Source organism: Mytilus edulis, chromosome 8, assembly GCF_963676685.1.
Source record: "Mytilus edulis chromosome 8, xbMytEdul2.2, whole genome shotgun sequence".
Lineage (NCBI taxonomy): Eukaryota > Metazoa > Mollusca > Bivalvia > Mytilida > Mytilidae > Mytilus > Mytilus edulis.
The window spans coordinates 59295521-59309429 of NC_092351.1; the positions used below are offsets into that span (position 1 = coordinate 59295521).

General features: G+C 32.8%; 1 long non-coding RNA gene across 1 annotated transcript; it reads left to right on the top strand.

Annotated features, from left to right (window-relative positions):
• The first annotated feature begins 648 nt into the window (after positions 1–648).
• LOC139486004 (uncharacterized) lies at positions 649–4472 on the top strand. Its single transcript, XR_011655450.1, has 3 exons — positions 649–733; positions 2344–2424; positions 4383–4472. It is a non-coding gene; the product is annotated as an uncharacterized lncRNA (long non-coding RNA).
• The last annotated feature ends 9437 nt before the right edge of the window (positions 4473–13909 follow it).

Sequence of the window (13909 nt, forward strand, 5' to 3'; positions counted from 1 at the left end):
TTCACATTACATGAATTTGACTACCCTTGAACTTAAAAAAAGCCGAGACAAATGTCAAGCTTACAAAAGTAAATATATCTGCAGCCTTATTGTGGTCTATGAGTTCCTATGGATACCGTGAACACAGTAGCCGAGTGTTAAACATTATGCATAATTTCATAGTTTATAAAGCTTAAAAACGAATTGAAAAGAAGTTGCTCGAAAAGTGTTTCCTCTCTTGGTGTTTTCTTCATATGCAATATATATATATATCTGCTTATTACTAAATTGCCACAATGAAACTATTAAATGTGCAACTGTATTGATGGCATGGGTGATTAATGAATTTGATTTTGAAAGATAAGATGAATTCAATAAATATTGTAAGCAACATGTGCATATCTCACTGGTCTTATAAACCTGTTTCCCCAGAAAAATACACGTTAAAGACTTACACGTTCGTATATACTTGAGCATGTTGAGTTATTCAACAAGCTGCAGTAGAAATGACATAAATATTGCAAAAACAGCGCATGAAGCCGTTAACGTTTTTTGTATTGTATCTCTACTGTGTTGTACGGTGATGGTGTCTGTCGTATGAATAATTGAATGTTTGTAACAGCGTAACAGTTTGCACGTGTATATCTAAATAATGCGTGTTTTATACCAACAGAAAAGGAACTGTCGAGCTATAAAAAGCATCAATCCACTAAAAAGGGAAGGCATTGGTAATTTTAATGATATTAAACCAATGGTAAGTGTAGTTAGAATCACGATACTTTGTTAAATTTCGGAATGATGGGATTTCCCCTTTTTATAATAAAACAAGAATGTATCCCATCTGTACTATCATTTTCTATGTTTAGTGAACCGTTAAAATTAGATAAAACTCTAATTTGGAATTACAATTAGAAATATCATATCATAGGGAACATATGTACTAAATATTTAGTTGATTGGACTTCAACGTCATCAAAAAGTACTTCGACCAAAATTATTAAACTGAAGCAGGACAATCGGGCGAACGGACGAACGATACGACGTACGGACGAACGGGCGGACACATAGACCAGAAAACATAATCCTCATAAATGGGGCAGAAAAATTAGTATATCAAAATCAGGAAAGAAGTCTTTAAAACATCTGTGATCCTTTGTTTTGACTTTACCAAAAAGGTTTATCAAAACAAATACAAACAGCAACCTCTTCATGGAAACTTTATATTTAAACAGAGTATTCATGCAATGAACAGTAAATATAACAACACAGAATACTGTCTAGGTAGCGTGCTCGACTCAAGTTCGTAAGGTTGTGATATCTGCCCCGGCAAGGTAAAATCAATAACTTTATGATTTACAATAGCTACTTCTCAGTAATAAGAATTAAGAGCAAAGACTTGTAGGCTAGGATTCATTATAAAATTTTCGGGTAGAGGAACATGTCTTTCTGTAAATTGTAACCTTGTTAACTATCAGATTTAAATTCCGGCTAAGCGTGTCAATCTAGTGCAAGGTAAGGTGAATGTTCACATATTATAAATAAATAAAATTAATTCAGAGGACTTGTATAACTGTTATTGCTGGTAATAATGATTTGTTCACAACTTTAAGTAATAATTTCTTGACTGGAAAACCAAAGGCAAAGCGTTGTATACTGATGTTGTCTTTTATATGATTTATTTTTGTCAAAGTAAATTTTTGTGTACAGGTCTGACAGTTTGTTTTGTATACCTAAGGTAGATCATAAGTATAGACTTTTTGAGACCGAATTTTCTTATAATTTGCCAAAATTCAAAATTTAATTATGCTTTCAAAAAATATAATCAATAGTAAAGGTCACCGTTCTATTTTTTATGCTATGTGTCGTTGAAAATTGCATAAATGTGGTTAGATTGTTCATGAAAAACACATTTGTGTCCATAAAAGAAATTATATGAGATAAAATTTTGAAGATAGGTTTAATTATGTGTTTTAAGTACTAAATAAAAATTATGTGTTTTAAGTACTAAATAAAAAGAAAAAATGGTGTCACCGAACTTGTTTTCTTGCTACAAGTAAAAATAACAAAATTCCATATTAGTCCAGCTTAATTTTTTTTACTAAAAGAGTTATCTCGCCTCAAATGGCTCAAATGAAAAAGTGATTCTAAAAACAGAAATAAATGATATTACTTTCAAATATTTTGAATAACACAATAAATCATCAAGTTTTAATGATATTAAATAACAGTCTAACCATTAAATTGCAAGTCTGTCTCCAAATTTGCAGATTTGGGCAAATAACTAGACCGAGTTTGTACTGTTATTGTGCAATCCAAGGTGACGGTATACCATTAATCTACCTTAAATATTGTTGTGTTTTACAGCGAAAGAACAGTCGACCAGTAAAAAACATCAATACACTGAAAACGGGAGGCATTGGTAATTTAAATGATATCAGACCAACGGTAAGTGTAATTACAATATAGATACTTTGTTAACTACCAGAATAAAAACTTTGTGGGTTTTCCTCTTATAATAATAGAACAAGAATGCACAAGCTGCCTTGTCTCGACTTTTTTACTGATCATTGATAGTATGTTGATAATCCTTAATATAAAGTTTTACTGCAAAGTTTTACTACAACTATCACTTAAACTTAACATTGTTCAGGAAATTGTTGTTAAGGTCATAAAAACCAAACAAGAAATTTATGTATTCTTCTGACGTTTCAGTCTCGTTGCAATCTCGTTTTGGAATTATTTCCAAAACATGTGATACAAGTGGAAAATATCGATGAATTTAAAAAAAACTCGTAATCAAACATAAATCTTGTGAAAAAATTGTTTAATTTCCATGAATAACTTTTGAAACATCCAGTTTTCAAATTTTACTACCAATTAAGTCAGTCTTTTTCGCCAACATCGGTGTAGGATACAATAAATGATCTTACAAGAATCATGTACATCCCACATCATTCTTGTCTTTTCAGATTATTAGATATGTATTTTGTTAATCATTTATCACAAAAATAATCGAAATATTATGCAAATTGTTCCTAAAACTGAGAAAACTTACAAATTTATAAAATTGACAACATGGTAAATTTGACACAAAAAAAGCATCAAAATATGATTAAACTTTCTTATATTAACACCTACCTATAGTTTTTTAAAGTTAAGTTCATTCAGATTGGTCCACTTCAACTTTATTGAAAGTATGAAAAAAGAGTTTAATTGTGGAAATATGTTTTTTTCACGATAATAGCCCAAAAATCATCAAAATTGTGTATTTTCAAAGGGCCGTAGCAAACAAAGAAGTGCACCACCATATGATTTTTTCTTCGTTAATTATTCATTTACAGTTATATCAACCCAGAAAATTAGGTTAAGAAAAAAAGTTTAATTCTAGAAATTTTTGGCTTCATAGCTATAGAAAAGTACATCCTAAACGGAGAAAACTAAACATTGATCAATGAACCGGAAATGAGGGCAAGGTCAGACGAACAATACCAGGCATACATGTACAGCTCATAATAATTCCATGCAGCACATACAGTTGACCTATTGTCTATAGTTCGAGAAAAACAGACCAAACACAAAAACTTAACACTGAACAGTGAACCGTGAAAAAGGGGGCCAAGGTCAATTTAAACCTGCAATACTGACATGTACATCCTAAAATATGTCCATACACCACATATAGTTGACCTGATGCATATTGTATTCGAAAAAAGACCAAAACTAGTAAAGTTAACTTTCACTACGGAACCATGAAAATGAGATCAAGATGACACCTGCCAGCTAGACTTGTACATCTTACAATCATTCCATACATTTAATATATTATGTGTCGTTATGATTTACAATAATTACTTCACCGGCAATACCAGCAACAACTGTTACCTTGTCAACATGCAGATTTAAAATCCAGCTCAGTGTGTCAAACTAGTGCAAGGAACGGTTAAGTTTAATATTGGACTCACAAGTTTAGTCTGGATATACATTTGAAAAAAACTGGTATTGAGAAATTCTAAAAAACGGTGCTTACATGTAGACTATAAATGCATCAAATTCATTCAGTCATTGCTTGTAATAATGATTTGTTCATCAACTTGAAGTGGTAATTCCTTGACAGAAAGACAAATTGGACTGACTGATTTATAGATAAGTATTTGAATATTTGTTGTTGAATGCTCAAATGAACATTTGTAACTTTTCATTTTCTTTCAAATTCTGACTGATTTTTGCCTTTATCAACATTATAACCCAGAAGCTTAATGTGTGTAACTTAATATTCGAATTAATTGATCTACTAAAACATCTTTGTAACACCAAAGAGATCAAATCAAACTGAAAATACCACCCCTTTATATTCATTTGGCAGGCTTATGAACCTTTTGTTATCGATTCAGTTTATGTTGTAGCCGAGAACAGTTAAAAGAAGCGCCAATTCTAGATATTCAGTTTCTGCTCATGGAAAACCATTAAATCCTATACCCTCAACCAGTCCTAGAAAAAGTAAGTTATTGTCTATTTTTTAACACAGCAGGTAGAGTTTTATGTAATTGCATCAATGAACGATGAAATACACTAAAACATAACAAGAGCACTGAAAAATCAATTTGTAATGCATAGTAATTTTTTCCAGAAAAAAATGCAAAATGCTATAATACTAACTAACATTCATCTCAGTCCATTGAAAAAAATGTTGGCACATTTTATTAACTAATTACTCTGTAACGTAATCATCAAATCAGTGTTATTTCTCTCGGTCATTATCGGTACAATTACTTATATGAACATTGAGTCTTTTCTCGTGGAATAAACCTAACATCACCTTTTAAATAGAGAGAGCAAATTATAAACTAAAATCTGTTGTGTCAGGTTTATATTCAAGATTATATGCCTTTTAAATTAGTTTAAAAACTATTTAAAAACCATGCACATAGTTCGTACTATAGAATCAACAAAAAGTCTAAAAAATCAAATCAAGTACTTTTGCATATATTGCATTTATAATTTCAGCTTTAATATTTTTTTTTTTGATAAACACAAATATGTTATTTTATTTGCTTCAAGAAAACGAATTTGCACATAATATCAACTTTCACATTGATTAATGTTAACAAACAAGTTAAATAATTAACATTCAAAAGACAAAATAATCACAAGTTATTCAGCGGTAAAGTAATAAAGAGTTATTGAAAGCAAAAATACAGTGCTCAACTTCCTGATATGACATCATGCAGTCCAACAATTTAATGAATGTTGTACTTCTTTTAACAGTAAACATTCTATATATTTTTAACAAAATGTAAGATAATATATTATTTCTCACAACTCAAATCAGTAGGAACGTATTTACATTTTTATAAATATCATTTGTGAACAAAAGGAGATGAGACTTTTAAGTTCTCGAAGAATAACATTTAAATTATTCTAAGACAATACAGTACGGTGACCAGACCCATTTTTTTAAAGATTTAATCGTCAAAGATACTATATGGCTATACTATATATCATTGGATTCGGAAAAATGAGTACTTTTGAAATATCGATGTTGTCAAAAAGAAATGTGGTAACAGTTTTGCATAAAATAAGGTCAAATATGAAATTCTGTTTTTATTTGTTTTCCTCCATACTTTCATAATTTGAAGATATATTCAACAATTTAGGTTAAATTTTAGAAACAGAAATTTCTTCAAATGAATTATCTTGAAAGTGTAAACAAATTTATTAGGAAATCGATTTATTTTGGAAATTAGCGTTTTTCAAACGCTTGATCTATTATACACATATTCTGTTAAAGTTACAGTAGTTACCTTGCCGGCTGCCATTCAACCTCAGCAATAAAGGATAAACATTATTATTTTATTCGAATCCTACTATCATGATTGAAGGTGTATTTTGCATAAGCTCATTCATGTAATTATTTAAAACAAAAAAGCACTCAATACCTCGAAAACAGTTACAATTCAAAACTCAAATCAAACAAATCCACACAACAGAATTATGCCAGGAGTATCTCCTGATTCATCTGTCATAGAACATGATTTGAAATATCTACATAATTATGACCGTTTACAGGAGCAAAGCTCCGGACATGTAAAATTTGGTTGTGAAAAAAACAAATTACTTTTTACATAGAGATTTTTCCTACAATGAAAACACAAGATCCTGCAAGAATTCTGCTGAGCATATGCCCTTTGAAATACACGTGGTGTAAGGAATTATTTAACTCTCAACAACCGTATTCTAAAATTGACGGAATAGGGGATTTAGCAATGTGTAATGAGGTCCAAATTTTTAGTTTGAATCGAAGTAAGTAAAACATGCTGCTTCAGTGTCGCCTCACGGGGAGGTAATCTAACTAAACTTACATCTTTTCTGGTGGCAAGCTTGATGCGCATTTGATAATTATTATGATTGGATGGTTTCAAAGACATTTTTCAAATCATAAAGCTTTGGAATTAACTTTCATGCCCAAACAAGGGCTTCATCTTTGTCAATATTACAGAAACTCTAAAAAGCACTGAAATAGTCGTGCGTGTCCTTTAAAGTCTTGTAGACAGTTTGCTTACCTACTCCAAAGAGAGGAAGTTGTGTCGCATCCGGTAAGTGCATATACAGCAGGCAATAGTTTACAAATTGTTGGGGAAAGACAGACACATAGTTAGTGAATGGTTTAAAATTGTCGCTTATCCTTTACACTGCTTATGTTCCCCATCTACACCCACAGCTCGCTTGTATGTCTCATATATTTAGTAGTGAACACATAGATCTATCAAATTTGTCATTGAGGTCCGTATGATTGTTCTTCCGCTTTTTCCCATTTCTCTAAACTTCGGGTCTAAGTTTTAGGCATTAAGTTTCGGCCTCCTCTTGATCATGAGTGCTAAACAAGTTCGGAAAGCCATTGCTGTAACAGTTTTTGGTATAACTTTAACAATTTCGGGATTTACACAACGTTTTGGCAATGTAAAGCTCACATGAGATGGAATCATAGGGGATTTGTCAAAGTGTTCCAGTTAGGAATATTTCTCTCCTAAAAAAGCTGATGGAAGCTGTAGACTTTTTGCGGCGTTTTCTTTCGACAGACTTCATAGAGTTGTTCATGTCTTAGCGGTCTTAAACATCTGCAACATCTGCTTTTGTGTTCGTTGTAGAAATTCATTGGGACATATTTTTTTAATAGCTGCAAGGTCACCGAATGTTTTACCTTTCTTAACATCAATACATGTTCTCTTATGTAAGTTGTGAGAGACGGTGCAAAGGAAGGCAGGGAAAGTCCACAAGTGACTTCAGATTTTAATTGCTTCAAAAAATCAGACTTACATGACTTTCTCATGGTGCCATCATCTTGAAAAAGAAAAATTGGAATGGAACCTACAGGGTGCGATAGCACATGTTCTACACTAACGTCATCTCTACCTTTTGTCAAAATCAGTGCACGTCTAAATACAAGTTATGGATTTATGAGATCTAAAAGTATACCCCAAATTAAAATTTAAGGTTTGTTTTTGTTGTCATGTTAGCAAACGTTTTTAGTTTTGCCTTTGATATTGAACTATAAAACTCCGTACTGATCTAAAGAAAGAGCACATGTGATGGAATGTTTAGACATGTTCAAGCCTTCCTCGACAGCGGTGAGCAAAGAATCTCGAGTAACTCTTGTAGCATGCCTTCTAGAAGAGATATTGATATGACATGGAGGATGGGATTCCACAACAAAGGGATGAGATCAGCCATGGTTCTTTCAGATGGTCCACAATGTCAATAACATGGTCTTCATTTCTTTTCATTGTCGTTAATTTCGTTTCCTCTTGTGAATTTGTATCAATTCTAGTCCCTATCAGCGTTACACAACTAAGGGATTCTAGGAAATGTCTAGTAAGGGTCCATCTAACAAGCACAGACTTTTGATTTATTATGCCTACAGTGCCACCTGATCCCCTTGAGACTTTTATAATGTCTTTACTGTTGCCATGTCGGTCCATGTACCTTTACAATGTCCAGATTTATGTCTAAAGGCAACGTATCTATCTATAAAAGTGACAATTCAACTCCTTAAATAAGCGACTTTTTCTCACTTGGTCAACGTACTAATACCAATCAAAACCAAGGAGTAAACAAAGACTCACAAAACCATAGGACATTTATATCAACAGTTAAAAATAATAATTAAGAAACAACACGAACTCCACTAAACACCGGGAGTATAATTAGGTGCTCCGGAAGGGTAAGCATTTCCTGCACCGTATACGGCACCCGTCGTGTTATTTCTTAGACATTGACAATTGACAAAATTGACAAGCGTCTAAATCGCAAGATTTTATCAACTTTATTAGGTATATCATACATCTTGAACATTATACAAAATCACCTTGTCTAAATAAAGGATATACTTAAGCGTTTTATAAGAGCTTTGTTACAAATTGACGAAAGGTACGAACGAACATAAAGGGAGCACGTATTTCATCTCTACAATAAAAAAATAAAAGAGTCTTTGTTTTATCCAGTAAAACAGCATTCTTTTCTAAATCAAGTTTATTTAAAAAAAAATAATATCGTAAATAATACACGATTTTAATATAATCAAACAGAGAAAACCAGTGTAAAATACACTTACGTCCGATACGTTACTTACGTAAACCACGAGTACACACATTTCCGCGGGAATTTTTTGAGCACGAGTTTCACGATAAACATTTAATCAATGACGTTATTGAAGTACGTTTAAATAGGCTCGACAAGATTCACATTTATTTTTTATTTGTTACAGTACACTTTCAGCAAATTGTCAAAGTGGAATATCGAGATTTGCTTAAAAAATGATGCTACAATGTTTTTAAAAAGTAATGTTGAATAAATCTAGAAAAAAGGCTTTGTATATCAAGAAAATAAATCTACAATTTTGCAACATATGTATTGGCGATTTTATAATGACGATTGAACAGTACACATGTTTGGAAGATAGACGCAATGTTGTCACTTATCGTCCAGTGGCTTATGTTTCATGAATGTTCAGGACTAAAGGCAAAACGTAGTTATACGCTGAAATAACCGTTCTATTGCTCAGGTGTATCATATATACACATTGAGGGGGGGGGGGGGGCAATGCATATTACCAGGGGAGAGGCGATGATTCAAAAGTTATGAAACGAGCACCAGCATATGGCATAGCATAAATACTATCTTTTTTTCTTCATTTTCATTTTATTATTTTGAGCGTTGCAAATTTTGAATCAAGGAAGTATTTGTGTTTCTGTTAGGGAGGAAGACGATGTATTTGCTTTGACATTTTCTTAGGAGTGGGGAAGGGGTCGGTTTTTAGTCTTCTAGGGGCATTTTTTTTGTCTGACTACTCTATATTTAGAATATTTTGTAGTGTTATCTCCTCCGACCTGGTGTTATCAATAATCATATTCTAACCTATCGGACGTCCCGAAATCCTAAATATATCTAAAGAAAAATCCAATTTAAAAAGTCTCGTTGCATGCACGATAATTGTCCGAAGTTCCACGACTACTATTTAAATATGTCAAAAAAAAAGGATCCCTAAAACGAGTCTTACGAACTTTAATTTAGTGTAACTCGCATAAATGTTTTCGAGATGAATATAATAATCAAAAGCAATGAAATATAAAACAGTCTCTGTGACGTGTATTTTTCTCTCTTTTTTTTCAGGAAAAAACTCGTGTATAATTTCTATACAGTAGTATCTGGACCGTTGTCAAGATCAGAATTATTTGTGTATTGGCCAATATCATGTTGATGTATTAACCTTCATTAACATATAGCTAATGATGTGAGACGGTCGACGTTGTTTTTATTCCGGTTGGTTAAGTTTTTAAAGTTGTGTCAATGAAAAATCTTTGCCAAATCAGTTGCATTATTTTGATTGTTGGTTGTTAAACGTTATATGGCAAATATTTAATGTTTATTCAAAACATGAAAAACTGTAATCACAGTAAATACAATATGATTGTTCTGCAAGGTGAAACGACAAGGATAAAGAAGGGGGTATATTGATTGCCACTAAAACACTGGTATGTTAGATAAATGCAGTGACTGTCCCTTGCAACACAAATGTGCAATATATTAACAAACACCCCTTAAACAACAAAACAAACAGTTTGACAATCTTGTCAAACGAGGCATCGGATTGTTGTGCCCTTTCGGATGTAACTGCCTGAGGATACACCACTGACTGTTAAACGGATGTCCCATATGACATTGATTGTATGTCAAGCTGAAAGCAGACCACTGTGACCTCATTTCTATACCCAGGTCAACCCTGCGTTAACGAAGCTATTTTCAGAATATGTATATGATAGCAGGTCATTACATGTGCAAGGTATACAATGCTATTGAGATTTAAATTTGATCCTACCTTTTTGATGTGGAGCACAACGCCTGTCGTCGAACCGAAAAGCATGTGGAACAAATGACGGCAAGCAAAATAATCTGCAGTTTTATCATTCTGTTATTATGTCAGTTTGAAAGTAAATTGATTTTTGACAGCTCAAATGATTAAATACAAGGAAATATACATGTGTTTATAATCCATTAAAAAAAAAATTCCGGAAGGATGTTGGTAAATCAAGGCATTCAATATGCAATGTACGCCTGCATGATATAATTTATTCTTTTAACCTTTTTAATAGAAGAACTGTGATTTTTAGAAAAGGACTTCTCTAAGATTGAGTAATGAATGTGTTCAATGAGAAGAATCACAAATCCGTGTGTTTAAAACATGTTTATCTTTTAAAAAAGGTATTTCTAAACAAGAATAAGGCACGATGCCGAATCGTTAATAGTAGACTTTTAGTCTCTATCTGCGTGAAGTGTTTTTATATGTTTTAATCGTTTCATTGTTAAATTGTTTTAATTGTTTCAGTCAAGGGTGTGATGATAACTAAAGTATAAATATACGTAATTATTTTGGGAAAAAAAATTAACGCCTTTGACCCTCTGTAACATTTTAAGTATCCACGAGTGTGTATTCGTAGATATTATACAATGGTAAGCGATGTAGGAAATATATTTTGAGGACTGTGTCATTTTTAAAAGCACAGCTCATGTATTTCATTATTTTTGTTGATTGCTTGTTTTATAATTGTGTATATTCGTTGTTATAGAAGCAAGAAACGGACACACAAATAATCAAATTAATTCGTGATCGCATTATCCCAATCTATAATCTCGGAATAATAATCCATAATCTCAGAAAAATAGTCCGTTATATCGGAATACAAAACCGTTATTTCGAAATGACCAATCGCTATCTCGAATTAATTATCCGTTATCTCAATTTCAGAATCATTGATACCAGATTAACAACCCGTGATATCAGGCTCTTAACCAGTGATATCGGATTCCTTACCCATGATCTTAGACTTATAATTCTTGGATTCCAATTCCCTCATCTAGAATTAATAATTGGTAGTCTTGAATTAATAATCTTTTACCTCGGATTTCTCTTCTCCGATCTTGGGTTAATAATCCGTTATGATCATAGATTTCCCTCCTTGATCTCAACATCCGTGCTCACTATAGGGGACAAACTTTATTTTGACCAATATTTTTAAAGAGAAGAAAAACAAGTAATCAGTACAACAGAGTGAGTGTTATCTGTTCCAAAAACTTTGGAAATGTGTCGCATGTTTAGGAGTAATTACTTCCAGATTTTTTTTTGTTATGCAAATTTCTATTTTATTAGAGGTAATGCCTATAGTCCGGCGGCTACAAGTATATTTCAGACGAATTGTGCACATCCTGCTACAAGTATGACATTTGGCATAGAACTTCCTCAACTATTACTCTTTTATTTCAGATAGGGAGACATTTGAAAAAAATGTCTCACTTCCGGTAAAATCCAAACTGGCGGACATCATACTTAAATCAGTCCTATATCGAAGGCTTGTATGTGAAAAGGTCTTATTATCATGCTACTAACATAATATTTGGTACCAACCTTTGTTATATACTACTTTTGGATATATGATATAAATAAGATGTCTTCAAATCCCTACTGCCGGTAAAATCCAACATGGCGGATATAGTACTAGAATAAGCTTATTTTTAGGGAGGGTAATTGAAATGTGTTTTAATGTATTGGTACTATCATTACATTGGACAGGAACCTTTCTGTTGTGCTTCTCATAGATAAAATGTATAAGACATATCTCTTTAAAAACCTTACTTCCTGTAATATCCGGAATGGCGGACATAGAAATATCAATTTTCTATTTTAATATTTAACTTTTATTTCAAAATATAAAGAAAATGTTTTTTGTTTGTTCTTTTTTTTTTGCTTGTCATTAAAATATTAGCTTCTAGGTATCCTCAAAACCACGAATTTTATTCTGTTGTACATTTTTAAATCACACTTCCGGTAAAAAAAACCAACCCAATATGGTGTAAATTTTAAAAATGAGTCCTCAATCAATATCTTGGATCTAAAGTTTTAGATAGATTGCTTAAAACAAAATAAAATTACTGAAGTATTAAAACATTTTTCAAATAACTACTCTTTGGCTTAAAATACATGTTTATTCACAGTCACAACCACATACAAGCAAAGCAGTGAACGGGAGACCCGATTTTCCACATTAACAACGACCGCGACATCCTATGTATCTGTATCTAAATCTGAATCTCTATGAATACGTTTTATATACCAATTAATATGGCTTTAATATAACGGTTTGAGAGAGCGCCGCCGATTTATTTACGAGGCGTAAGAGTAGATTTGACGCTATCTACGCTTGATGCGCGCACTACAGTGTCGTTTGGCTGATTCGACGCGATCGCTGTCTTTACAAAGAATGAGTTTGAGTATTGTGGTGTTTTGCTTAGTGGAATGTAAAAACACTTAGAGTGATTCTTTTCTTGCTTTTCAACAATATTTGTTGCGTGGTATTCTTCGAACTACTTGGCAGTTATGTTTCTCTTAGGACGTGCTTTTTTGAGAAATTGTTCTGGTTCAATAGCGGGAATCAGCCCCTAAACCACTTTGTACATACATATCAACTTCTAGCTTGTTCGTCTTGCAATTGTCTGGAGGACTTGTAGTTCCAGTTGAGCAAGCATATTGAAGACACATCCTTCCTCTCTTAGCTTGTAATTCATGGGGATAAATCTTGCCGCTTGACGTTGAATCATTTCTAGCTTATTTATGTTTGTTACTCTGTAGGGGTCCCATACTATGGCTCCACATTCCATCGTTGATCAACGAGCGAGATCTTGTGGGCAGTATTTCATGTTTTTCTTTGAAAGCCTAGTGTTGAATTTGCTTTCTTTGCCACGTTTACATGTAATATGTGGACGGTCCATTTGAGGTCTTCCGAAATTCGTAGGCCTAGGAACGGCTTATGCTTGACTTGTTGTAATATGTGTCCATTTAAACTGTAGACTTTATGGCTTTTGATTCTGATGCTTAGGATGTAGCATTTCTTAGCATTGAACCGCATTCCCCAGTACATCCATAATGTACAAGCTTCTGACAAAATAATGAGGCCTTAGAAAGAGTTATTCAAAAGTTATCCTCTTTGTCCCTTCGCCGTCCATTAGCGCCTGAACTGGGAAGCATAAGAGTCAGTTCCAAGCTCGTCCCCCTAAACACCTGCCTTTATTATATTGCACGTTTTACCTGCAGGAAAAAAAAACTAAACCAAGTTTAGAGAATACCCTCAATTAGTCTTCCCTTTTGCGCAAATAGTTATATTCTTGATTCGTTAATCTGAAAGGTTTGTGTGAGATAACAGTTAAACCTCGGTGATTTAGGCTGATCAATCATCATTCATTATACCAAAAAGTAAAAACACAAAAATACTGAACTCCGAGGAAAATTCAAAAAGGAAAATCAAAAATCAAAAGTCCAAACACATCAAACGAATGGATAACAACTGCCATATTCCTGACTTGGTACAGGCATTCTCTAATGTAG